Source organism: Sus scrofa, chromosome 9 (assembly GCF_000003025.6).
Source record: "Sus scrofa isolate TJ Tabasco breed Duroc chromosome 9, Sscrofa11.1, whole genome shotgun sequence".
NCBI lineage: Eukaryota > Metazoa > Chordata > Mammalia > Artiodactyla > Suidae > Sus > Sus scrofa.
The window spans coordinates 71,709,581-71,734,338 of NC_010451.4; the positions used below are offsets into that span (position 1 = coordinate 71,709,581).

At 39.5% G+C, this 24,758-nt stretch overlaps 1 protein-coding gene across 7 annotated transcripts in view; it reads right to left on the reverse strand.

Annotated features, from left to right (window-relative positions):
• MTERF1 (mitochondrial transcription termination factor 1) overlaps positions 1–24,758 on the reverse strand; it is a 566,280-nt gene that overhangs the window by 421,994 nt on the left and 119,528 nt on the right. For 3 of the 7 annotated variants that reach the window (XR_002347022.1, XR_002347025.1, XR_002347028.1), the window contains one exon: positions 465–651. The exons of the other annotated variants lie outside the window; for them this stretch is intronic. The gene's annotated coding sequence lies outside the window, so the exon portion shown is untranslated. The remainder of the gene's footprint in view (positions 1–464; positions 652–24,758) is intronic. 7 annotated transcript variants of the gene reach the window in all.

Below are 24,758 nucleotides of genomic sequence, written 5' to 3' on the forward strand. Positions count from 1 at the left end.
TTCCTTCTCTCCTACTTTCTAGTCGTGAAATTTTAACTTAACTTCTCTGTGATTCATTTTCCTCTTCCACAAAAGGGGATAATAATAGCATCTATCTCACATTGTTTTTGTAAAAATGAATTGAGTTAATGTTTGGAAATCACCACAGTGTATATGTACTATAATGTATTAGGTATTATTATTATTATTACTATTATTATTACAAGGCTGTCTTGCAAACCATCCAAGATATTTTTATATTGGAAGCACCCAAAGAGAATAATTTTACTTCTAACACCATCCAGAATCATGGATTCCAATAATGGGATTATACTGAGACACCAGCTTATAAATCTATTGCTCCAATTCTATTCTTAACAATAATTCAAAAAGTACTTCATTGGAATTTTTGGAATGTCTGATTCTGAAAAGCATAGGGTGACCTAAAGATAACAGTGTGGAAATAGAATTTGACTCATCCTTACCTTTGGAGGTAGTACTCATCACCTTCTCTTGGCCGAGGCAACCCTGATAGACTGCTGGTAATACAGCAAAGAGGACTTTCTATTTAGTAGAATTTAATCATCTTTTCTGGTTTTGTTATTGGGAATCATAGCATTTGTAGGTAGTGAGACACTAGTCCGACCATTTTACAGATGAGGTAACCAAGATCTAAAAAGGTAAAAGTGACAGCCAACATGCAGCTGGTAAGTAATTAAGACCATTGGGGATAATATTTTAAGAACATTAGATTTCTTTCTCTAGTCATCAGAGAGAGCTCCAGCTTCACACTATAAATCTGATTAACTGGATCCATATTTTATAAATAAGGAGCTTAAATTGTAGTCGTATTTCACCCAGTTGAACTTCAAATTACTTCAGATGAAAGTAATGCATCTTTTGGATATCAGACTCTTGCTTAAAAATTTATGTACTTTAAAATTCCTGTTACAGAGAACATAAACAGTACATTGAGTTTGATCAGTCAGTGAAAAATTAATCTCAGGGGGTAAATGTTTCATCTTCCAGGGTATCAGAGAACTAAATAACAAGCAATTTACTAAATTCCATCCTGGTCCTAAAATAATCTGTTTATGTAACATGGATGAGTGGCTTATTCATAGAGGCTGGTCACTCCCTGTCACTCCTTGAAGGACCACCTCTCCTGATAGTCGTCACAGTATATCACTATATGTATTCACTGTGATTCATGTATGCAAACTGCAGCTTTTTTTTTAACTTGAAATTCAGAGTTGTTAATTATACCTCTTAGCTAATAAGACACCATCATTTACTCTCACAAGGCCTTTATCATGTTTTTATTAATTTTATTGTTTTCTCCTTAACTTCTCATCATAACTTCCATTCCCAGGAGCTCCTGCTCTGGCTGAGTGGGTTTAAGAACCACCGTAGTGTCTGTGAGACTGCAGATTCAATCCCTGGCCTCACTCAGTGGATTAAGAATCCAGCATTGCTGCAAACTGCAGTGTAGGTCCCAGATGCGGCTTGGATCCTGCATGGCTGTGGCTGTGGCATAGGCCTGAAGCTACAGCTCTAATTTGACCCCTAGCCCAGGAACTTCCATATGCCACAGGTGCAGCCTTAAAAATAATAATAATAATAATAATAATAATAATAATAAATAATTTCCATTCCCCTCACTGCTTGATGCATCCACACAAATGTTCATAAAACAAATGTATTTAGGTATTTTTGTATCTTGGAGAAGTATGTAATGTTTGTGTTGTATGTATTTAATGTATGTACATCTAACTGTGCTATAGGGCTTTTTTTTTTTTCCTTTTTTCACTCAACATATGTTTTTAAGATCTAGCTATGTTGCTTTATGTAATTTAGATAATTAATTCTGAGTGGTACACAGAGGTCCACTACATATGCATATCTCATAATTCCATTAAGTCATTCTCCTAGCAATGTACACCTCAGTTGCATCCAACTTTTTACCCTCCCAAATAAACATACTCATACATATTCCCTTATAGTCCTGTGTAAGAGTGGCTCTAGAGTATATACTGAGATGATCAGATTTCTCTAAGTATTTCCAAAAAACTCCCCAGAACAGCTGTATCAGGTTAGACTTCCAGTAACAGAGCAAGAAAGTTTCCCAGCTCCCTCAACAATAATCGGTATTATCTGACTTTCTGATATCCATCCATCTGAAGGGTGGTGGAATGGTTTTGCACCTATTCTAGACACCAGTTCTCCAAAATGCTTGTGCCTGCTTGCTTTGGTTCATGAGGACCTCTGGATCCTGTACATGCCTTGTTCAGGCCCTGGGCAACAAGCAGTACTATCTCAGGACCATCTAGGTAGACTTTTCCCTCACAACCTGCTCTACTGTTTTGAGGGCCATGTTGATCTCAGAACTTCTCTTAGAGGCTTTCATTCTCCCCTCAGGAAAGAGAGGAATTCCAGGTTCTCCTAAAACCTTTCTGGATAGTTCTACTTATCCTATGGGAGTTTTCATGCATGGACCCTGTACTCAAATGCTAAGCTCTTGCCCTTCTCCCTCCCCACCTCCCTCCCTCCTTTCCTTCCTTCTTTCCCTACTCTCTACTCCCTCTGCCTCTAAGAATTTGAAGGGTTTTCAACTTCTCCATTTTGACTGTGAAGACCTGTCTCCCTTTCTTATCCTCCCCATCCCCAGATGAAGTTCTCCCTGTTTTTCCTGGGGGCAGAAATGGATGAAAAGCAATGGTGAGGGTGGACTGTATTACCACAAGGGGAAAAGACATCAGAGAATTTTGAAGAGTATTGTCTGCATGCACTTACCATCCATATAAATAACATTTTAACCATCCCAGAGTACTTTTAAACATCATTTGACCCTTAAAAACCTAAATAGCAAAGTCGTTATTATTCACAAACAAAAATAGAAATCAAGACTGAGAAAAGTTAAAAGAATTTTGTGCCATAATAAAATAGATGACCCACATATAAACTATTCTAGAAGAATTCATATGTCTTTTACAATTTTTTCTCCTAAATATATCAGAAAACCTTTTTAGAACTGCAAAATCTCCCCATGTTCTCTTCTGTAGATCTGGTCATCTGAGCCAAAAGGAAATTCTGGCACAAAAATGAAGACTTTGTCTCTGCTTTACAGCAAGAACTTAATGCTTTGCTTAAGCATTTACAAGAACCTCTCGCTTCTTCCTTTGTCAGTAATTCTTTTATAATTAAAATTATAAAATTAAAAAATATTCTAAAATATAATCATCGCTGTTATATTTAGAACTAGCAAACTGGTCATTTTATCAGTCTATATTGTACTTGCTAAATTATATTTACTCTAACAAAGATTGTGGACTTAAATAGTTTTGTGGAATAATCACTTTAAATGCCTAATTATTTGAGTATGGACCTATTTTACTTATATAATTGTGCATATTTTTTGGTAATTTAAGCTCCAAATTTTTACTTTTTAAAATATAGAGAGGCAACATATTTTTTCACATACTTCCATAACAATTTCTTTAAGTTAAATATATTTGGAGGGTACTTTTTAATACCCGAAGTGAGTGTTTTCTGCAAGGTGGTTAACAAAAACCATCTCTGCTTAAAGAGAAGCAGTGTGAGTAGTGAAAGAGACAGACCAGGTTATAAATCCTAGTTTTCCACAACCTACCAGTTGTGTGGCTTTAGGCAAGTGACTTAATTCTCAAACTTGTTTTCTCATCTATAATAAAGGAATAATACTACTTATGCTGAAAGGTTAATGCAAGGATTCAATGAACTCATGTATGCACAATGTCTAGTACTAATAATGCTAGTTTTATTTTTTTTTCCACTAGAAAAAAATAAACAGACTCATCAACACCACTGGTTGTGCTCAAAAATCTACAGTAAAAATACTGCAGAGATTATTTCACCTTTGAAATGAATGACAGAAACAAGCATTTGTGTGCCTTGTTGTCCAAATATGTGGCTTGGTTTTGCCCTTTGCACACAGTAGGAACCTGTATGCTGACAAAAGAGGCATTGATAAATGAATGTAAACTCTACAAGAGCCTAAAATATAAGCAATTAACACAACAGGGAGTGTCATTTGGATGAGTTTCACCCAAATAAAGCTGTATGTGGAGCATACTCTTATTCCCCTCTATTTTGTGCATACACGAAGTATCCTTCAAAGTCAAGGAGAGTGTCTTACATGGGTGAGATACCTAAAGACCAAAGAAATATGAGGTGAAAAACTTGACCTGTGTGTGTTTGTTTTGGCTGCATATGGAAGTTTCTGGGCCAGGGATCAAACCCTCACCACAGCAGCAACCCGAGCCACTACAGTGACAATGCCACATCTTTAACCTTTTGTGCCACAAGGGAATTCCCAGTCTTCTAAGGGATAAGCAAGTATTTAATGCAGACATTATTTCTTATAGGGCTGAGAACAACTTTTTTTTAGAGTCATCCAAAAGACTAAAACTCAAAGACCTCATGTAAATCTTATGCAATATGGGCTTTCCTTATGCAAACATATTAAAATATTTCAGAATTGCTTTTGTCCATAACTTACACACTGAAATCTTGCTAGAAAGAAAAAACTAAATCCTACCCTCTGTATGGAATAGTCCAAACAATAACATCTCACTTTTATTCCAAGAAAATAGGAATAGACAAATCCAGGATGATAATTAACCAAAATAAAAGTTTCCCTCAACAACCGTCCACACTCCTGCCCTGCTCCAGAGCACAGGCCTAAGAAGAAAGAAAACAGTGTTTAAGCTGAATTTACCACAGTGTGGAACAACATTTAAAGCTGCTCTTTCAGCCCAGAAAGCAGTTGGGCAGGAAAGGGAACCCATACCCAAAATGTATAGTCAAGCACAAAGTATTTCTTGAAGGTCTTTAGAATACAGAACATTCTCCAAAGCCCTCTGGGGGACCCTATTAAAGACTGATGAGACATAAAGCCTACCTTCAGAATACCGTCAGTTTTTCCCATTGGGTTCGATCCTCTCAACATCTCAGTTCTAAGCAGGGCATAAGCAGTTTATAGTAAACCTGCCTAGAAAAGCCATAGATTTTGGAGCCAAATCTAGACTGGGCTGTGCCACAACCATAAGGCAATATATTAGGTTACACCTTACGAACTATGCTTTCCTCCTATAAATGAACCAGTTGTTCCTCAGTTTAGGTCCAGGAGATCACTGAGTTTATAATAAAATGCAGTGGGTGGAAAGAGAATAAAGGCTAAGATCCAAAATGGGTATTAGGACATGGGGGCTGAAGTGACTGGAAAGTATAGATCAGTAGAATGATGGAGTGATAATTGTTGAGAAAGAAAAAGCAAGAGATTAAAGGATATTGTCATGGTGATTGTGCCTGAGGAAAGGAATCTGCCTTTAAATAAGAGTTTACAATTGTTACATTACTTTCAAGTCTATAAAAGAAAGAAAACCATCATAACAGATCTCATTTCTTATTCACTACCATGTGCCAGGTACATACACAGCTGTCCCTCACATCCGTGGGAGATTAGTTCCAGGACCCCTGCAGACACCAAAATTCAAGTTAAAAAATGGTGTAGTGCAGTTGGCCCTTCGTATCAGTGGGTGTGGAACCCACAAATAGGAGGGCCAACTCTATGAACTTACTTTTTTTTTTTTTTGTCTTTTTGCAATTTCTTTGGGCCGCTTCCACGGCATATGGAGGTTCCCACGCTAGGGGTCGAATTGGAGCTGTAGCCACTGGCCTACGCCAGAGCCACAGCAACGCGGGATCCGAGCCGCATCTGCAACCTACACCACAGCTCACGGCAACGCCGGATCGTTAACGCACTGAGCAAGGGCAGGGACCAAACCCGCAACCTCATGGTTCCTAGTGGGATTCATCGTCGGAACCACTGAGCCACGACAGGAACTCCTCTATGAACTTACTTAATCTTCACAACAACCCTGGCATGTTTATTTATTATTATCATGCCCCTTTTTCAGAGAAGGAAAGTGAGGCACAGAGAGGTGAAAGTCACATGGCTAGTAAATGGCAGAGGAAGGATAAAAACTCAGATAGTCAAGCTCAGAGCCCATTTGCTTCACCATTGCCTTTCAACAGAGAAAGCTGGGACCTATGATTCTTGGCTTAGCCCATATCTTAATAGCTCATGCTTGTGTCCAAGTCTCTTGGTTACCACTAGGAAGCAGGGACCCCAGGGTAGCATGGTGGTCCTCTCTAACCTCTCAGCTTCTGAACATCACCCCATCACACACACAGTAGGAAACAAGCCCTCTTTCAAGCCAGAGCCAGTGTAAGGTATGGTTTATGAAAGGGTCCTATTTGGTTCTTTCTGTTTGACCCCCTATTAAGTCCCCATAAAGCTTCCTGGTGAAAGAAAAGCTTCCTTAATAAGAAATTCCCCATGAGGGCAAACCTGTCATTCTATCAGGCCAGATTGTCATGGAAACTTTTATAAAGAGGAGCCCAACACTTGAGTCTTCAGGCTGCAAAAGAATCCATGCAGTTGTTCTTTTGTAAAATTATACAGATTTATTCATTGCAACAAGTGAGGCAATGACACAAGTTCCTTTTACTGATGAATAGAATTGGAACCTAATGAGAGGAACACAGTCAGAATTTTATTTGTCAAATCTCATGCCACTCGGCTAGCCCTCATACTGCAGTCTTCAAACAACCCAAAGAATGCATTTTAAAAACAATAATCACTAGACCAGAATTATAAAGTAATTGTGAACTGGGAAAAAAATGCATTGCTCTTTGAAATACTGCTTGGACATCTTAATGTAAATAATAACAGGGTCTTTTCTTCTAAAGCAGGAGTGAGCAATCTACAACCCTTTGGCCAAATTTGGCTCATTGCCTGTTTTTGTACAACTCAAAGCTAAAAATGGTTTTTGCATTTTTAAATGGTTGAAAAAAGATCAAAGCAAGAACATGTTAAAATCACATAAAAGGTAATATATAATACCTAAAGTTTTGTTGGAACACAGGCATGCTCATTCATTTACTTACTGTCTATTGCTGCTTTCGCACTACAAAGGCACAAAGCCTAATACTAAATACTATCTGGCTCATTACAGAAAAAGTTTGCCGACCCCTTTCTTAAGTGATAAATGATAAATATATTGCCCTGAAAAATTTCTCATGGTCTAATTATCAAATTATAATTTTTAATCACTAGAAAATAGTGAAGTATTTTGTGACCTATCCCACTAATTAATTTCTAAAACTCTGTTCTAAGTAGACATTGCAACCTATTATTCACCCTAATGATAAGTTGCGATCCCTTAATTGTTTCAAGGGGCGTGTTTTCTCTTACACTAAATTGATGTCTAACTGATACAAACCAGGGCCTTTCTTCAAACGCCTGAGTGAAGTAAAGCAGAAAACATCCCAAGCACACATACACTCACTTGGCAGGAACATTTTGCTGCTAAGCTTGAAACCAAAACAATTAAAGCCAGTAAAGACAGAGCACGTGGGCTTCTGTTCCTGCTGCTTGCTTGCTTGTTCCAAAATCCTCAAATCCAGACATTTTTTGTGCAGCTTTTCATTAAGCATTTCAAAAGGGAAACAGGGTACAAGCCTTCTTTTGAAACTATAAGGTTTGCTGGTGGTGTTGTTTATGCCTGCCCTTTGATGGTGGCTAAGTATTGTATTGATATTTCTCTTTAAAAGGAATAATCTATCACAGGAGTTGACTGTCTTGTCACCCTTTTACACACATATTTGCAGTGGACTATCATCTGCAGATTAAGTACAGTTCTCATCCGCACTGCTCCCCAAACACAGGCCTCTAGAATTCTTCCAAATCTGGCATCATCATTGACTTCCAAAGTTGGTCCCTAAGCAAAGGCTTTGGAGAAAGACACAAAACAGACTCACCAATTATAATTCAGACATCTCCTAGGACTTCATAAATGTGCTGCAATAAATTATGTTACCTCCTGAGTTAACATAAATCTTTTATTTGTATTCAAGCAGCAACTTCTTCATGGGAGGTACTGGCATGCGCGAGCCCCCCGACTAAGGGCCTGGGAGTCTGAGATCCAGTTCCAGGTCCTCTTTGTACCCACAGCATAAACTGGGACATTAGAGAATATGTTCTACTCTTGGTCAATTTCACATTGTTCAAATATGTTTTAAAGTTTTTCAGAATTCTCTGGAGACATCTGTCCCAGGATCTTAATCAGAAAATTATTCATGACTCAAAGGATCCCAAAGAGTCCTTCAAAGAAGCTAAAGAAACTGCAGAAGCTCAGTCAACAGCCCTAAAAGCTGTTCTAAAACATCATTCCAATCAGATGTAATATCTTTCCCAAACAAATTGGAAAATGTTATCTCTGACTTACATTCAATGGCTTTGAGATATTTTATTTACTCTAGTCCAGAAATATATTAGTTGATTTTTAAAAGGAGTTTTCAAAAGAAATAGGCCAGCAAGAAAATCTACCTAGCCAACAAAAATTTTTATTGGTTCTACTGAATATCTCATGCTTCTGTTTGTCTCTGCAAGCTGTTACTAACTCTATATAAGTCAAGGAAGAGAAATATCTCTTGACCACAAAACCAGATTTTTTTGTTAAAAACTGAGCTAAAGGGACTTTTAAAAAGTTGGGGGAGGCAGCACATATTTAATTAGACCTAGGCTTGTTGCCTGATTTTCATTAGGCCCCTGCCACTTCATTTGGCCCACTCTAAGTACTTTTAGGCCACTGGGCACGAAGGCCAGTACTTATTTTCACGGCTGTTTCAATTCATCAAGAAAATCCTTTGAAAGATGAAAGACACTCCACATTTTTTCACCTGTTGTTCTTTCTTGTGTGCCTGTCACTTCACTAGCCAAACTTGCTTCAAGCCAAACCAAATGATTTCCAAACCTCTACAGCAGGCCTTTGAAGATCTGAAGTTAAGTATTTTCTTATGCTGACCAATATAGCTTCCAAATAAGGAATAAAAAATAACGTAGTCCTGAAGTTATTTTTTTAAATACCAGAAATGCAAAAACACATTCCAGTATGTGCACAAAAGCAAAATTCCTCTTCCCCAAGTTGAGAAGTCATGTGCCAAACACACCTGATGTTCATTACCACACCCATAGCACATTGCTTATGTATGACAAAGTTCCTGCAAAGACCATATGCTCTTTTTATTATTACCACTTCACGGAGTTTTCCCAGGCTCTCTAGAAAAAGTATTTTATAAGACCAGCCCAGTGAGTGGGCTCACCTTACTACACTGATGAAATTTGGTTTGCTATTTACTCGATTAGCAATAAACATCTCTCCTTATTTCCAACAGCACAGCAATTAGGACCCTGATCTGTCATCACTAGCTTCAAGTTTTGGCTTTCATCAAAAGGAAAGGAACTCACCAAGAAAAAAGAACACTGTTCTACCTTCAAGCTAAAAATGGGTCTGTCTTCTAAACAATATGCATTTTCACTCAGCTCCAGCAAAACTTCTTCAAGCAGCTTATAAGGAAGATACTAAGAGAAGTAACAATAGACTCTAGTTTTAGGTACTGGTTTAGCTGACAGAGGTGCAAACAAGCAAAAGCCGATGTCGGAAAGGAGAAAATACAATCTAGTTAATATAAGAGGAAACAAAGCCTCACTAATTCGCTGATTCTTTTTGAGGGAGTCCAAAACAGATAAAACCACTGCACACAGAGAATACATCTAAACTTCCAGAAACTTTTCTGAGTCTACACCAAAGGCTTTATTTTAAAAGTTCTGACATTTACATTAAATAGGTATTATTAGAAAACCAACTGAAAACAAAGAACAAAGTAGAGGTAATTCCATAGATGGATCTTATTTAACATCATCATAGATTATCTAAAATACAATAACGATGACAAACATCATCATCATCATCAAATGCCTGCCATATCCCAGGCACCCCAATAAACACCTCATACACATTAACATCTTCAATACTCTCAAAAGCCTCGCTAGTAGGTAATGTTATCTCAATTTTACAGAATAGCCAAGGCTCAGAGATGTTAAATAACTTGGCCAAAGGCACAATGCTAGCAAGTGATGGCAAACTAAGAGTAATTAGTTGAAGTGCTATTCAGCAGGAACTTGCTCTCTCTGAAGGTTATATAGTGATAAAGTCATTTTGTTATCTATAAATGTTTTCTTATCACATGCACTTTTTTCTGTAAGACATAGTGAATAAGAAAGAATCCATGCTTCCTCACCCCAGGAATTCACCACGAATAAGTTCTCCAATTCTGCTCACTCTTAACGCTTAGCAAATGTAAGTAAAGGTAATACATTCAATGAAAATTATTGAGCCCCCATCGTGAAGAAGGAAGTATATTCTAAACTTGATTGTATAAAGAAATGAAATAATTTATCCCTATTCAGCAGAATATTTCATCTGCCCCTACAGGCCTATGGGAATAAATGAGATTGTATTAATCAGCTAACCAAGATTTCATAGCTTTCCCCCTCAGCTCATCAGGACACACTCATCAATCGAGCACTGCCCGACTCTGATAAACCCCTGGGCTGAGGAACAGGCCTCCTAAGATACCATGAGGCTTCTGATTCCTCCTGTGGTGTTCTAGCACTCTATATGGACACTGTTGGAACTGGAAATTATTGCCCCCTGCCCACCCCATCTCTCTCTTTTGATTACATTACATTCTGTTAGAGGGGTCCCTGTGTTATCTTGCTTGTACCTCCAGTATCTAACAGTTTTAGCAAAAACTCCATTTTCATTTATAGCTTTCACTTGAAGTATCTGAAGGATTGAGACATGATCTAAAGGGAAGTCAGGACTAGAGACAAATTTGTCATAGACAAATTTGAGTCATAGCCATTTTCAGAATGGCTTCTCTCTGATGACTAATGCTTGTTACTGGATCCAGCTGCCACCCCTGGCTTCCTCATCCCTTACAATAATTATCTCCTAGGATGATCTGCAGTCTTCTGAGAGGCCCTGCCACCTGTAATTTTTACATGCCTTGAACATGGCAGAAGCTCAGCACAAGGCACTGGCCATGTCCTAATAACCACCTCTCACCTCACACAAACACATCACTTACTAGGAAATAAGTACCTTGGGATGAAGGTGAGAGGCTAAAGTCTCTGCTTTCTGTATGGCTTGTTGGGAGATTTAGGGGGCAGGTAGGGCAGAATGAACTTTCAGGATGACCAGGAGACAATGACCAGGATCAATCCAAGAACAGCTGCTGTAGAACTGTAAGAATAAATTCTGGCATGATGGCTCTAAAATCAGAATTTGGAGGATAAGCAGGAATTAGCTACAAAAAGCCCAAAGCACTAAAGATTTGTCTTCATAGTACCTAACAGAGTGAATTATAACTTTAGAGATCATAAGTCCAGCTTCCTCCCATCTGAAAACTAGTCTTCTGCCACAGACAGTTGGTGCCCTGCCAGTACCTCCTTAATACATTCCTGCAGCTTTGGTTGCCTATACTACTGGTGGACAGTCCCTTTCACAAAGTAATGCATTCCTGCTTCAAGTATCTGTGTGTCTTTGCCCTTGGACTTTCTCTGCCTATAGGAGCGTGATAAGCCAGAGTGGTAGGGAGTTCACTGCACCAGGACCAACCCTGAACATGTAAGAAACAGAAGATGGGGTGGATAAATACCTCAGCTTCCTTGCCCCTTGCTATAACTACACTGCCCCTATGCTATGACTGTCCTAGATCCCCACAGGGTAACCACTCCTGAAAGCACTCTCTACTGACTTTCCTCCTGTCTTATACACCTACTGCCTCTCAATGCTTCCTGGGACAACTTCAAAAATAAACTATCTGCCCCAAAACCTTGTCTCAGGATTTGATTTAAAGAAAATCTGAACTAAGACATTTTCTTTCAGAGAAGAATTCCCTCAAATACAAATTAGCCCACTACATTTATGCACAGGAAATCAGAGTTTTGAATTGAAAAAATACTGATTTCAGAGGCTTGAGGACCATATTTCACCAGCTACACCCCTAGGAAAGTGGCTAAAATCCAAGACTAAAGGAGAGAGAAAGCTTCTGGGCATGATCCCCTTGCACAGAACCAAGCTTGAGCATGTCAAGGAGGGTAAAGGGAGAGGAGGAGGGAGCTCTCTTTGCTTCTCAATGTCATCTTCTCTCTCAGGGAGGCATGATCAGGAATCCTCCAACTTTGGGAGGAAGAAGAGAGAACTGAAATATGCATCCCTGAGAGGTTCTGAGTCACTCTGGACAGGCAGCATACAGGACCTGTGTTAGTCTGCTCAGACTGTCATGACAAAATACCACAGACTGAGTGGCCTAAGCAACAGAAATTTATTTCTTCACAGTTTTAGAGGCTAGAATTTCAAAGTCAAATCATCAGGTCTGGTTTCTACAGCCTCTCTTGTTGTCATGCAGATAATCACCTTCTCACTATGTCCTCACATCTTTCTTCTATGTGTGTGGCATCCCTCTGTGTGTCCAAATTTCTTCTTATTATAAGGCCACCAGTCAAACCGGATTCGGGCCCACACTGATGGCCTCATTTTAACTTAATCACCTCTTTAAAGGCCCTATCTCCAAATACAGTTGCAGTCTGAGATACTGAGGGGTTAGAACTTCCAAAATGAATTTGGGGGGGACACAGTTCACCCCATAACAGGGCCCCAGAGCTGGGGTTACACTTTTTCTGGATTATGTCCTATAGAAAATCATTGCACAGAAAACCTAAAATTTCTAAATTGTGTATTAAACACTCCCTTTTTACTGGATGGCAGATATGATTCAATTAAATCTCTAAAGATTCAAACATGTATTAAGTACCTAGAGTAAAGCCTTTATTGTGTTAGGGGTCACAGAACCTATGAAAGTTATATATGAGACAATCCCTAGAGTTAAGGGAGGAAAAAGGTCATCTGTGAGGAACAATTTAAGAATAAAAAATAGACAAGACTGTATAAAGACAAATGCTAAATTGCATGGTAAGATCTTGTGAAAAAGTTAGAGAAGTCAGGTCACTCAAGGAAGAGTGAGCTTTTGGAACCAGACAATTTAGAACAGAAGACAGGAAGGGGAGAGAGGACAAGATGGCAGAGGAGTAGGGGGACACGCTTGCCCTCTCCCACAAACACAACAAAAAAAGCACATCTACAGAATAAATGACTCGCACAGAACAGCAACCAATCGATGGCAGAGGAACCTAAACTCCAATAACGGCAAGAAGTTCGTGACATTACTGGGCAGAACGGGAGAAAAGAGGACAGTGAGAGAAGGTGAATCCGAGCGGGACGGGCACTCCCAAAAGGGAACTGCGGAGGAGAAAGGGATCCTGCACCCTGGAAAGTCACCTACACGGGGGAAAGGTCAAACAAACCGGAGGAATCTCCAGATGCAGAGAAGAATGTAGCAGTAAGTTGGAGTACGGAAAAGCCGATCAAGAACCGAACGGACCATCCGAACTACAGGCACAGTCACCAAAAATTGAGACGCCTGGGTGGGGGCTGGGCACCGAATCCTCCGGCTCCAGAGATTAGTTCGCTAGAACGGACTGAGGGGGCGGGGAGGAGCGGAAACTGCTTGGGAGGTCTAGAAACCAGTTGACGGGGCAGAGACTGCCTGGGAGACTAGAAAACAAAGCTGTCGCAGAGAAAGGGAGCAATACTCTAGGGGCAGGGAAGTGGAAAGCCGCATCAGAGGGAACCTGGGAGAAGAGCCTTGTCTGCACCCATGCTGGGGAGGGGAGAGAAGAAGGGGTGGGTCCCCATAGAATACCCCCCACGCCACAGCAAGCTTACAGGCCCGATAGCTAGCTGAAAGCTGTGCTTCCCAGTGCATCCCCTCCCCCCACCCCCACTACCCCCTACACTCTCACTGAACCTGGGGCTGCCTGCCATCCAGGAGGGCTGGCCTCAACAATTGCCTGAAGCCTACCACCGCAGGGGCTGTCCCTGCACAGGCCTGCTTGCCCTTTGGAGGGGCTACACTTCCGCAGAGCAGCACCAAACAGCACCAGCCCCCAAGAAAAGGCCTGCAGCCTAGAAAAGCTAGAACAAGCTTAGCCAGGCTGTGAATAGATCGGCCTAATTCTCGGACGGTTTTTTCTGAGTCGGTTTGCCCCGGGGAGGAGCCTCTTCGGTTTCCAACGGCCCTGCTACCCGCCCAAGCCCCCAGGGGATGCTCTAGTGGACCAGCTACATAGGACTGCCAGCTCCAGGCAGGACCCCCTGCAGCCCAGAAAAGCTGCAACAAGCTCAGCCAGACTGTGAAAAGATCCGCCTACATTCTCAGGCTGTCCTTCTGAGTTGGGCTGCCCTAGGGAAGAGCCTCTCAGGTTCTCAGTGCCCCAGATAGCTGCTCCAGCCCCCAGGGGGTGATGCACCCCTAAAGAGCAGCTGCCCAACACCGCCAACCCCCTGCAAGAACCCCACAGCCTAAAAACACCAGAGCAAGCTCTGCATGACCAAGTGAAATCTGCTACCATCGCGGTGTGGACCTCTCAGTCCTGTCTGCCCTCAGGAAGTCCTCCTTTGCTTCAAAGAAACACTGGTAGCCCCATCAACACTCCAGAAAAGCCACACTGCCTCAAAAAAGATTGACCAACAACGCCAGCCCTCAGGAAATATTCCACGGCAGTGACAAGGCAAACACTGCCCGATCACGGAGAGTACAACTCCCTCAGGAGAAAGAAAACAACAAGCAAGATGAAGAAGCTGAGAAACCACTCCCAGTCAAACCAACAGGAGAACTCACCTAAAACAGTCAACAATGAAACAGATCTCGGCAGTCTGACAGACCTGGAGTTCAAAAGAGAAATAGTGAAAATACTGAAGAAATTAAGAGAAGATATGAACAGTAATGCAGATACCCTCAGAAAGGAGCTAGAAAATATAAGGAGGAGCCAAGAAAAACTAGAACATTCATTTGCAGAGATGCAAACTGAACTAGGGGCAGTAAAAACCAGAATGAATAATGCAGAAGAACGAATCAGTGATATGGAAGATAGAATAATGGAAATCACTCAATCTGGTCAACAGACAGAAAACTGAATCAAAAAACTGGAAAGCAATATAAGAGACCTATGGGATAATATAAAGCGGGCCAATCTACGCATAATAGGAATTCCAGAAGGAGTAGAAAAAGATAAGGGCATGGAAAATATAGTTGAAGAAATTATTGCTGGAAACTTCCCAAATCTAAAGGATACTGGATTCAAGATACAAGAAGCACAGAAGGCCCCAAACAAACTGAACCCAAACAGACCCACACCAAGACACATCATAATAAAAATGGCAAAAGTTAGTGATAAAGAGAGGATCCTAAAGGCAGCAAGAGAAAAACAGAATGTTACCTACAAGGGAACCCCCATAAGAATATCAGCTGATTTCTCTACAGAAACACTACAGGCCAGGAGGGAATGGCAAGAGATATTTAAAGTGCTCAAAGGAAAAAACATGCAACCTAGAATACTCTATCCAGCAAGAATATCATTTAAAATAGAAGGGGAAATAAAAATTTGTTCCAACAAACAAAAACTTAAAGAATACAGCAACACAAAACCCAGGTTAAAGGAAATATTGAAAGGGCATCTCTAAACCAAAAAGAAAGGAAGGAAAGGGAAGAAAAAAGAAAAGAAAAAAAAAGAAGAGGAAGAACTAGGACTGAGGAAACTGCAATCAGAGAGCAGTCACTCAAATAAGCCAGCATACAGATTTAATCATGAACATGCTTCAAACAAAATAAAATTAAAAAGAAAAAAAAGTAAAAAAGAGTCATCAAAACCATAAAATGTGGGCAAAGGATGTTAGGAAGTAAATAACCCTTTTTGTTTGTTTGTATGTTTCTCTTCTTAATTTTAATATAGAAATGAAGTGTTTGAACTTACAGGACCATCAGGCTAAAACACACATTTATGGGAAGGGGTTAGCATACTTAAAAAACAGGGCAACCACAAGCCAAAACCAAATATTGCATTTGCAAAAAATGAAAAAAAAAATACACTCAAGCAGATAATAACAGGAGACCATCCAACCAAAAAAAAAAAAAAAAAAGAAAGAAAGGAAGAATGGAGAACCATAGAATCAACTGGAACACGAGGTTCAAATGGCAATAAATAATCATCTATCAATTATCACCTTAAATGTCAATGGACTGAATGCCCCAATCAAAAGACACAGAGTGGCTGAGTGGATAAAAAGGCAAAAACCTTCAATATGCTGCCTACAAGAAACTCACCTTAGGACAAAAGATACACATAGATTGAAAGTGAAAGGGTGGGGAAAAATATTTCACGCCAATAGACATGACAGAAAAGCAGGAGTCACAACACTCATATCAGACAAAATAGACTTTAAAACAAAAGGCATAAGGAAAGACAAAGAAGGACACTATTTAATGATTAAGGGATCCATCCAAGGATAGGATGTTACTATTGTCAACATATATGCCCCAAATACAGGAGCACCCAGACACATACAACAAATATTAACAGACATAAAGGGAGATATTGATGAGAATACAATCATAGTAGGAGACCTCAATACCCCCCTCACATCAATGGACAGATCCTCTAGACAGAAAACCAATAAAGCAACAGAGATCCTAAAGGAAACAATAGAAGTTAGACTTAATTGATATCTTCAGGACACTACATCCAAAAAAAAGCAGAATACACATTCTTCTCAAATGCTCATGGAACATTCTCAAGAATCGACCACATATTGGGACACAAAGCGAATCTCAATAAATTTAGGAGCATAGAAATTATCTCAAGTATCTTCTCGGACCACAATGCCATGAAATTAGAAATCAACCATGGGAAAAGCAAAGAGAAAAAACCTACTCCATGGAGACTAAACAACATGCTACTAAAAAACCAATGGCTCAATGAGGAAATCAAGAAGGAAATTAAAAACTACCTTGAAACAAATGATAATGAAGACACAACCTCTCAAAATCTATGGGATGCTGCGAAAGCAGTGCTCAGAGGGAAATTTATAGCAATCCAGGCCTTTCTCAAAAAAGAAGAAAGATCCCATATTGACAACTTAACCCTCCACCTAAACCAATTAGAAAAAGAAGAACAAAAAAGTCCTCAAGTCAGCAGAAGGAAGGAAATTATAAAGATCAAAGAAGAAATCAATAAAATAGAGACTCAAAAAACAATAGAGAAAATTAATGAAACCAAGAGCTGGTTCTTTGAAAAGGTAAACAAAATTGACAAACCCCTGGCCAGACTCACTAAAAAGAGGAGAGAAAGAACCCAAATAACCAAAATTATAAATGAAAAAGGAGAAATCACAACAGATACAGCAGAAATACAAAAAAATCATAAGAGAATACTATGAACAACTATATGGCAACAAGTTTGACAATCTGGAAGAAATGGACAATTTTCTAGAATCTTACAGCTTGCCAAAACTGAATCAAGCAGAAACAGACCAACTGAACAGACCGATCACTAGAAATGAAATTGAAGAGGTCATAAAATCACTCCCCACAAATAAAAGTCCAGGACCAGATGGCTTCACAGGCGAATTTTATCAAACATATAAAGAGGAATTGGTGCCCATCCTCCTTAAACTCTTTCAAAAGGTTGAAGAAGAAGGAATACTCCCAAAGACATTCTATGAGGCCACCATCACCCTCATTCCAAAACCAGATACCACCAAAAAAGAAAACTATCGCCCAATATCATTGATGAATATAGATGCAAAAATTCTCAACAAAATCTTAGCCAACCGAATCCAACAACATATCAAAAAAATTATACACCATGACCAGGTTGGGTTCATCCCAGGTTCACAAGGATGGTTCAACATACGCAAATCAATCAACTTCATACACCACATTAACAAAAAAAAAGTCAAAAATCATATGATCATCTCAATAGACGCAGAAAAAGCATTTGACAAAGTTCAACATCCATTCATGATCAAGACCCTCGCCAAAGTGGGTATAGAGGGAACATTCCTGAATATAATCAAAGCCATTTATGAGAAACCCACAGCAAATATAATACTCAATGGAGAAAAACTAAAAGCCTTCTCACTCAAATCTGGAACAAGACAGGGATGCCCACTCTCACCACTGCTCTTCAACATCGTTTTGGAAGTCCTAGCCACAGCAATTAGACAAACAAAAGAAATCAAAGGCATCCATATAGGAAGAGAAGAGATCAAACTGTCACTGTATGCAGATGATATGATACTATACATAGAAAACCCTAAGGACTCAACCCCAAAACTCCTTGAACTGATTAATAAATTCAGCAAAGTAGCAGGATATAAGATTAACATTCAGAAGTCAGTTGCATTTCTGTATACCAACAATGAAATATTAGAAAAGGAATACAAAAATACGATACCTTTTAAAATTGTACCTCACAAAATCAAATACCTCGGAATACACCTGACCAAGGAGGTAAAGGACCTATATGCCGAGAACTATAAAACCTTAATCAAAGAAATCAAAGAAGATGTAAAGAAATGGAAAGATATTCCATGTTCCTGGATTGGGAAAATCAATATTGTAAAAATGGCCATACTACCCAAAGCAATCTACAGATTCAATGCAATCCCTATCAAATTACCCATGACATTGTTCACAGAACTAGAACAAACAATCCAAACATTCATATGGAACAACAAAAGACCCAGAATCGCCAAAGCAATCCTGAGAAACAAAAACCAAGCAGGAGGCATAACTCTCCCAGACTTCAAGAAATATTACAAAGCCACAGTCATCAAAACAGTGTGGTACTGGTATCAAAACAGAGAGACAGACCAATGGAACAGAATAGAGAATCCGGAAATAAACCCTGACACCTATGGTCAATTAATCTTTGACAAGGGAAGCAAGAACATCAAATGGGAAAAGGAAAGTCTATTCAGAAAGCATTGCTGGGAAACCTGGACAGCTGCATGCAAAGCAATGAAACTAGAACACACCCTCACACCATGCACAAAAATAAACTCAAAATGGCTGAAAGACTTAAATATACGACAGGACACCATCAAACTCCTAGAAGAAAACACAGGCAAAACACTCTCTGACATCAACATCATGAATATTTTCTCAGGTCAGTCTCCCAAAGCAATAGAAATTAGAGCAAAAATAAACCCATGGGACCTCATCAAACTGAAAAGCTTTTGCACAGCAAAGGAAACCAAAAAGAAAACAAAAAGACAACTTACAGAATGGGAGAAGACAGTTTCAAATGATGCAACTGACAAGGGCTTAATCTCTAGAATATATAAACAACTTATACAACCCAACAGCAAAAAAGCCAATCAATCAATGGAAAAATGGGCAAAAGACCTGAATAGACATTTCTCCAAAGAAGATATACAGATGGCCAACGAACACATGAAAAAATGCTCAACATCGCTGATTATAAGAGAAATGCAAATCAAAACTACCATGAGATACCACCTCACACCAGTCAGAATGGCCATCACTCATAAATCCACAAATAACAAGTGCTGGAGGGGCTGTGGAGAAAAGGGAACCCTCCTGCACTGTTGGTGGGAATGTCAACTGGTACAGCCACTATGGAGAACAGTTTGGAGATGCCTTAGAAATCTATACATAGAACTTCCATATCACCCCGCAATCCCACTCTTGGGCATCTATCCGGACAAAACTCTACTTAAAAGAGACATGTGCACCCGCATGTTCATTGCAGCACTATTCACAATAGCCAGGACATGGAAACAACCCAAATGTCCATCAACAGATGATTGGATTCGGAAGAGGTGGTATATATACACAATGGAATACTACTCAGCCATAAAAAAGGATGACATAATGCCATCTGCAGTAACATGGATGGAACTAGAGAATCTCATACTGAGTGAAATGAGCCAGAAAGACAAAGACAAATACCATATGATATCACTCATAACTGGAATCTAATATCCAGCACAAATGAACATCTCCTCAGAAAAGAAAATCATGGACTTGGAGAAGAGACTTGTGGCTGCCTGATGGGAGGGGGAGGGAGTGGGAGGGATCGGGAGCTTGGGCTTATCAGACACAACCTAGAATAGATTTATAAGGAGATCCTGCTGAATAGCATTGAGAACTTTGTCTAGATACTCATGTTGCAACAGAAGAAAGGGTGGGGGAAAAATATAATTATAATGTATACATGTAAGGATAACCTGACCCCCTTGCTGTACAGTGGGAAAATAAAAAAAAAAAAAGAAGTATCATGGAAAAAAAAAATAAAGAAGACAGGAAGGATAAAAACCCTACACTTGGCAAATATTGAGATCAGCCTGACTAACGTGGAGGATGTACATGAACAGATAAAGGTTAGGTAGGTAAGTGGGGCCTGATCCTAGGGGGTCCTAAATGTCATATAAAGGGGTGAGTGAAATAAAGAGAGTTAGGTGAACTTGAGAATGGGTGAGCACAAAAAAAAAAAAAAAAAAGTCTGCCAGGTACTGTCAGGGAAGTGAATCTTGGAATGATCACGTATCATCCAATGGTACTGCAAACAAATGATTCATAAATTAGGGGCATCTCTGAGAAGAGCATTACAAACACATTTGATCATTACAAAACAAAACTTTTTAATTTTAAGTCAAATTATAGCAATTTTGAATCCACCAAGCAAAGTAACCTTCATAAAATCATTGTTACGCAATGTTGAATGTCTGTGGGACAATCATCACTCAGCTGGGATATGGGGGAATGGAAATAAAGAAAAATGTGTTACAAAGGTCAAAGATTAACAATTTGCAAGGCTTCAAAGAACTCTAAGTCTGTAGATTAAAAAAATAATTTTTAAAAATCAAAATGTATTAAATGTTGTCACTGAGTGCCATTGGTATCAAGGAGTAAGCAGTTCAGTAAATATTTGTTGAATAAATGAGAAAACTCTTTCAATAAAAGGTATATCTGTGGTGAGTTTTTAAAGACGAACAGGTCCTCACCTGTTCTAGGCAGAAGAGACAAAGGTCACTCCAGGCAGAGGGAATAACATATGACTAGAAAAGATAGGTTAGATGAACAATCTACGAGTCACTAGTTCTCAAATTGGGCTGCACGCTAGAATTATCCAAGACATTTTTTTAAGGCTCACTTGGGTTATACTAGAAACTTTTTTTTTTTTTCTTTTTCTTTTTCGGGCCACACCTTGGCATGTGGACGTTCCCAGGCTAGGGGTTGAAGCGGAGCTACAGCTGCCAACTTACGCCACAGCCACAGCAACATAGAATCTGAGCCACATCTGCAACCTACACCACAGTTCATGGCAATACTGGATCCTTAACCCACTGAGTGAGGCCAGGGATCAAACCCATGTTCTCCCGGATACTGGTTGGGTTCGTTACTGCTGAGCCATGATAGGAACTCTATGCTCCCAGAAAATTTGACTGAATTGGTATGGGACAAGGCCTAGTACTTGAATTTTTTAAACCTGCCCATATTCTAATATGCAGCAAAGTTTAAGAAACACTACTGGATCAGCCTGGGACCTTCCTTAACTCTGCCCTGTTGCTTTTTTCCCCCAACAATACTCCCTAAATCTTCAGTAAGTCACAAAGACAGAACATGACAAGTTTCAACAAATTCATTAGGGCTCTTTTTGTCCTGTGTGTTGTCTATCCTCTCCTCAATAGAAATTAGATGACCATAAATGAGCTATGGTAATGACAGGCAGCCAAAGAAACTGAACAAAATATGACTGGGTGTTCTCAGTCCAATCCCATACCCTGCCATGTACCAAGCTCTGCCAGAGGACTTTACAGGGGAACAAAGACATAGCTCTTACCCTCCTTCTCTCACTTCTATCCCATGTTCTCTGCTTCCATAGTTCTCAGACTTGTACTATAACAAGCTATTATATTGTGTGGAGGAATATCTCCATATTAACCATGGACTTTACAAATGATTCCTCTGGGGACTACAGTAACAAAGTCAATGTGACATACAATTTTAGAAGAGGAAAAACTAGGTTGTTAGCAGGTAGTGCAGAAATTACTAGTGGCTCTGACCACATGGAGACTGGAATTCTGCTCCCAACATCCCTTCTTTGCTCATTTATGGACAGGTTAAAGAGGGGGGATTGTTCACGCCTGGTGGGACCTATTTTGGCAGGAAATACAAAAAAAGATTACTTCCTAAGGGATACTTACATGAGTTTCTTTCTGTTTATAACACTTAGCATTCATTCCTTTTTTAGGACATAGTATTTATGTGTGTGTGCTACTACGATATTCCAACAAAGGACAAATGTGAAAGAGTATTATTCCATGTGACTTAAAAACCTAACCTTTACAACTCCTTCTGAAGGTCATTCCTCCCATGACTAGGAGTTAGCTGTGCAAGGCCAAGAGTTCTGGCACACTGTATGAAGATGCAGCAAAATCAGGGGCTGAGGCTGCCTTTCAGCATGCTCATTGCAGTTTCTTTTGTTCATTTATTCATTCCATTACTGAGTACCTATTCTGTTCCCTGCATTTTGCTAGGACACTGAAGAGCAATGCTTCTGGGTCTGTCTATTAGGAGTTGGGTTAAAAAGACAGGTTTCCAGGTCCCACTACAGTCTCCCTGAATCGGAATGATCCAAGAGGAAAGTCATGGGAATCTATACTTTTAACAAGCACTTAAGTGACTCTTACATGAATAGTCTGGAATGGTTGATTCCTGCCCTGATGAACTCATAGGCCTCATTTTTCTATGAATCTAATTCATGCAGGTCCTTTCTAGTTGGATTTCTAGGTGAAATGATGTTTTCTCTATCAGCAGTTTCTAGATCTCCATGTTCAATAAAATGTCAAACCCACCCAGAATTCCTTAAAAAGTCAGTAACGTGCATATTTAGCCATGTAAGTCACCATTTTTCTTTCTTACGCTATTTCCTTTTTTCCATAACCAAATGTTTCAATGCTGACAGACAGTCCAACCATCTCATTAAATGTGAGTATCATTACAGGTTTTTCTAATGTAACCTTGTTTTTTGACAAAATACAACTTTCAACAGAAATTACATGGGTGAGGTCAGCCGGAGTCCTATGCAGTGAAATGGAATTCTGAAAGGGTTCTGAGGTTCTTAAAAGCCTGAAAGCCTCTGTCCTATACATGAACTGCCTAGTGCTTCAGGGAAGACCTAATAGAGCTTCTGTTTTGCAGACCCATAGCCCATGACCCACGGTCATGCTTGATGCATTCCCCCCAGTCACAGCAAATTTAGAAGGCAAATCATTTGTGTCAATTGTCTTGGGTGGCAACAAATTATGACTTGGCTCAGCAAGTTGCTGTCTCTCAAGGCTGCCTACTGTGAGTAATGACCAAGTACTGGCATCACACAGGCTGCAAGATGACTGAGGGAAGGTGCTAGGAGAGATGAGACATCACACAGGCTGCAAGATGACTGAAGGAAGGTGCTGGGAGAGTTGAGAATGTGTCTCTTGCATCTGTTTTCCTCCCATAAACTGGTGCCTCTGCAGCTGCAAGCGTTGTCATTTGTCATCTTTTTTTTCCGAAAGGCTGTGTTGTCTTATCTGATGTTGAGATTCTGCCACACAGCTTTGAACACTGAAGCTCAGGAAGGAGAAATCAGTTGGAAAATTGTTCCTGTCTCTTGCTATGCTTGACATTTCCACACTGATAAGGTACAGCTAAATATTGACTTTTTGGTTAAGTTCGAATTAGGTGTCTGGTCCGTGAGCATTGATTGTGAACCATTATCTCTCTTCTCCACTTGCCACTGAGTTCTCTTACAAACACAGAAAGGACAAAGGGGGAAAACTGTTGCCTAAAGTGTTGTCACTAATTACCTGGAGGTCTTTTCTGAGCTGTGATAAAAATCATCATTGACTTTAGAGACATGGGGACATTTGTGTTGAAGATGGTATTGGTGAACATTAGGACATAGTAAAAATCAAATTTTTACACTTATAGGTTATTCACATATGCCTTCAAATTTATGCATTGAAGAAAATGCCACCATATTATCACTATAAGTGCACAAACCAGATAACTGGCTGACATTAATTATTTAAATGTAATATCAAGGCCATACTAAAAGCAATGTGTGAAGTTCTCTGTGCTCCATTTAGCCAACACAGAACCAATCGGTGGATTAGGCTTCCTTTTTCCATTCTGCTTGAAATAGAACAGTTATGAGAATCTCAAATAAGGATGATTTTTGCCTTTTGTGACTTTCTGCATTGTCTCCCAAAGGAGACTGTGAATTCCTTGAAAGCAGGATGATCCTTGATTGATTTCTCTAGACGAAAGTATTCCTAGTCCTCTGAAAGTGTGTCCTTGTTATTCTACCAACTTAAATAATTAAAACCTATTCAGAATGCTGAGTCAAATGCTCAGCCAGATCCATAGTTACTGGGAGCCTTAGAGAGTCATGGCATGGTCTCTGTTCTCAAGGAGTTTACAATTTATTTAGAAGGAAGGTATGACAGAATTATTTACTAAAATAATGGTAGCAAAGGAAAAATCACTGAGTTCAGAGGAAAGAACCTTCACTGTGGGCTAGAATAATAACTAATGCCTTTATGGGTAGACTAGCCCAGGGCCCTAGAAGAATTCCCCTAGATGAAGAACAAAGGCAGTCCACGTTTTCTGTTAGGCAGGACATTTTTATTGCAGTGATTTTCCCACTCCATGCCCCCAAATTAAAATATTTTATGTAAAGAAAATGTTTTAGGACCCAGGTGACTGGCTTGATAGCAGTTTTTAAGAAAGAAAAAAAAAACCTAGACATTATTATTTTTGTTACCGATTTGGTAAGGCATACATGAACCATATTATATTGCTTATATTTGTCTGATTTTGACCTACAGAAGCTGCGATTTCACATGATTTAACTGTAT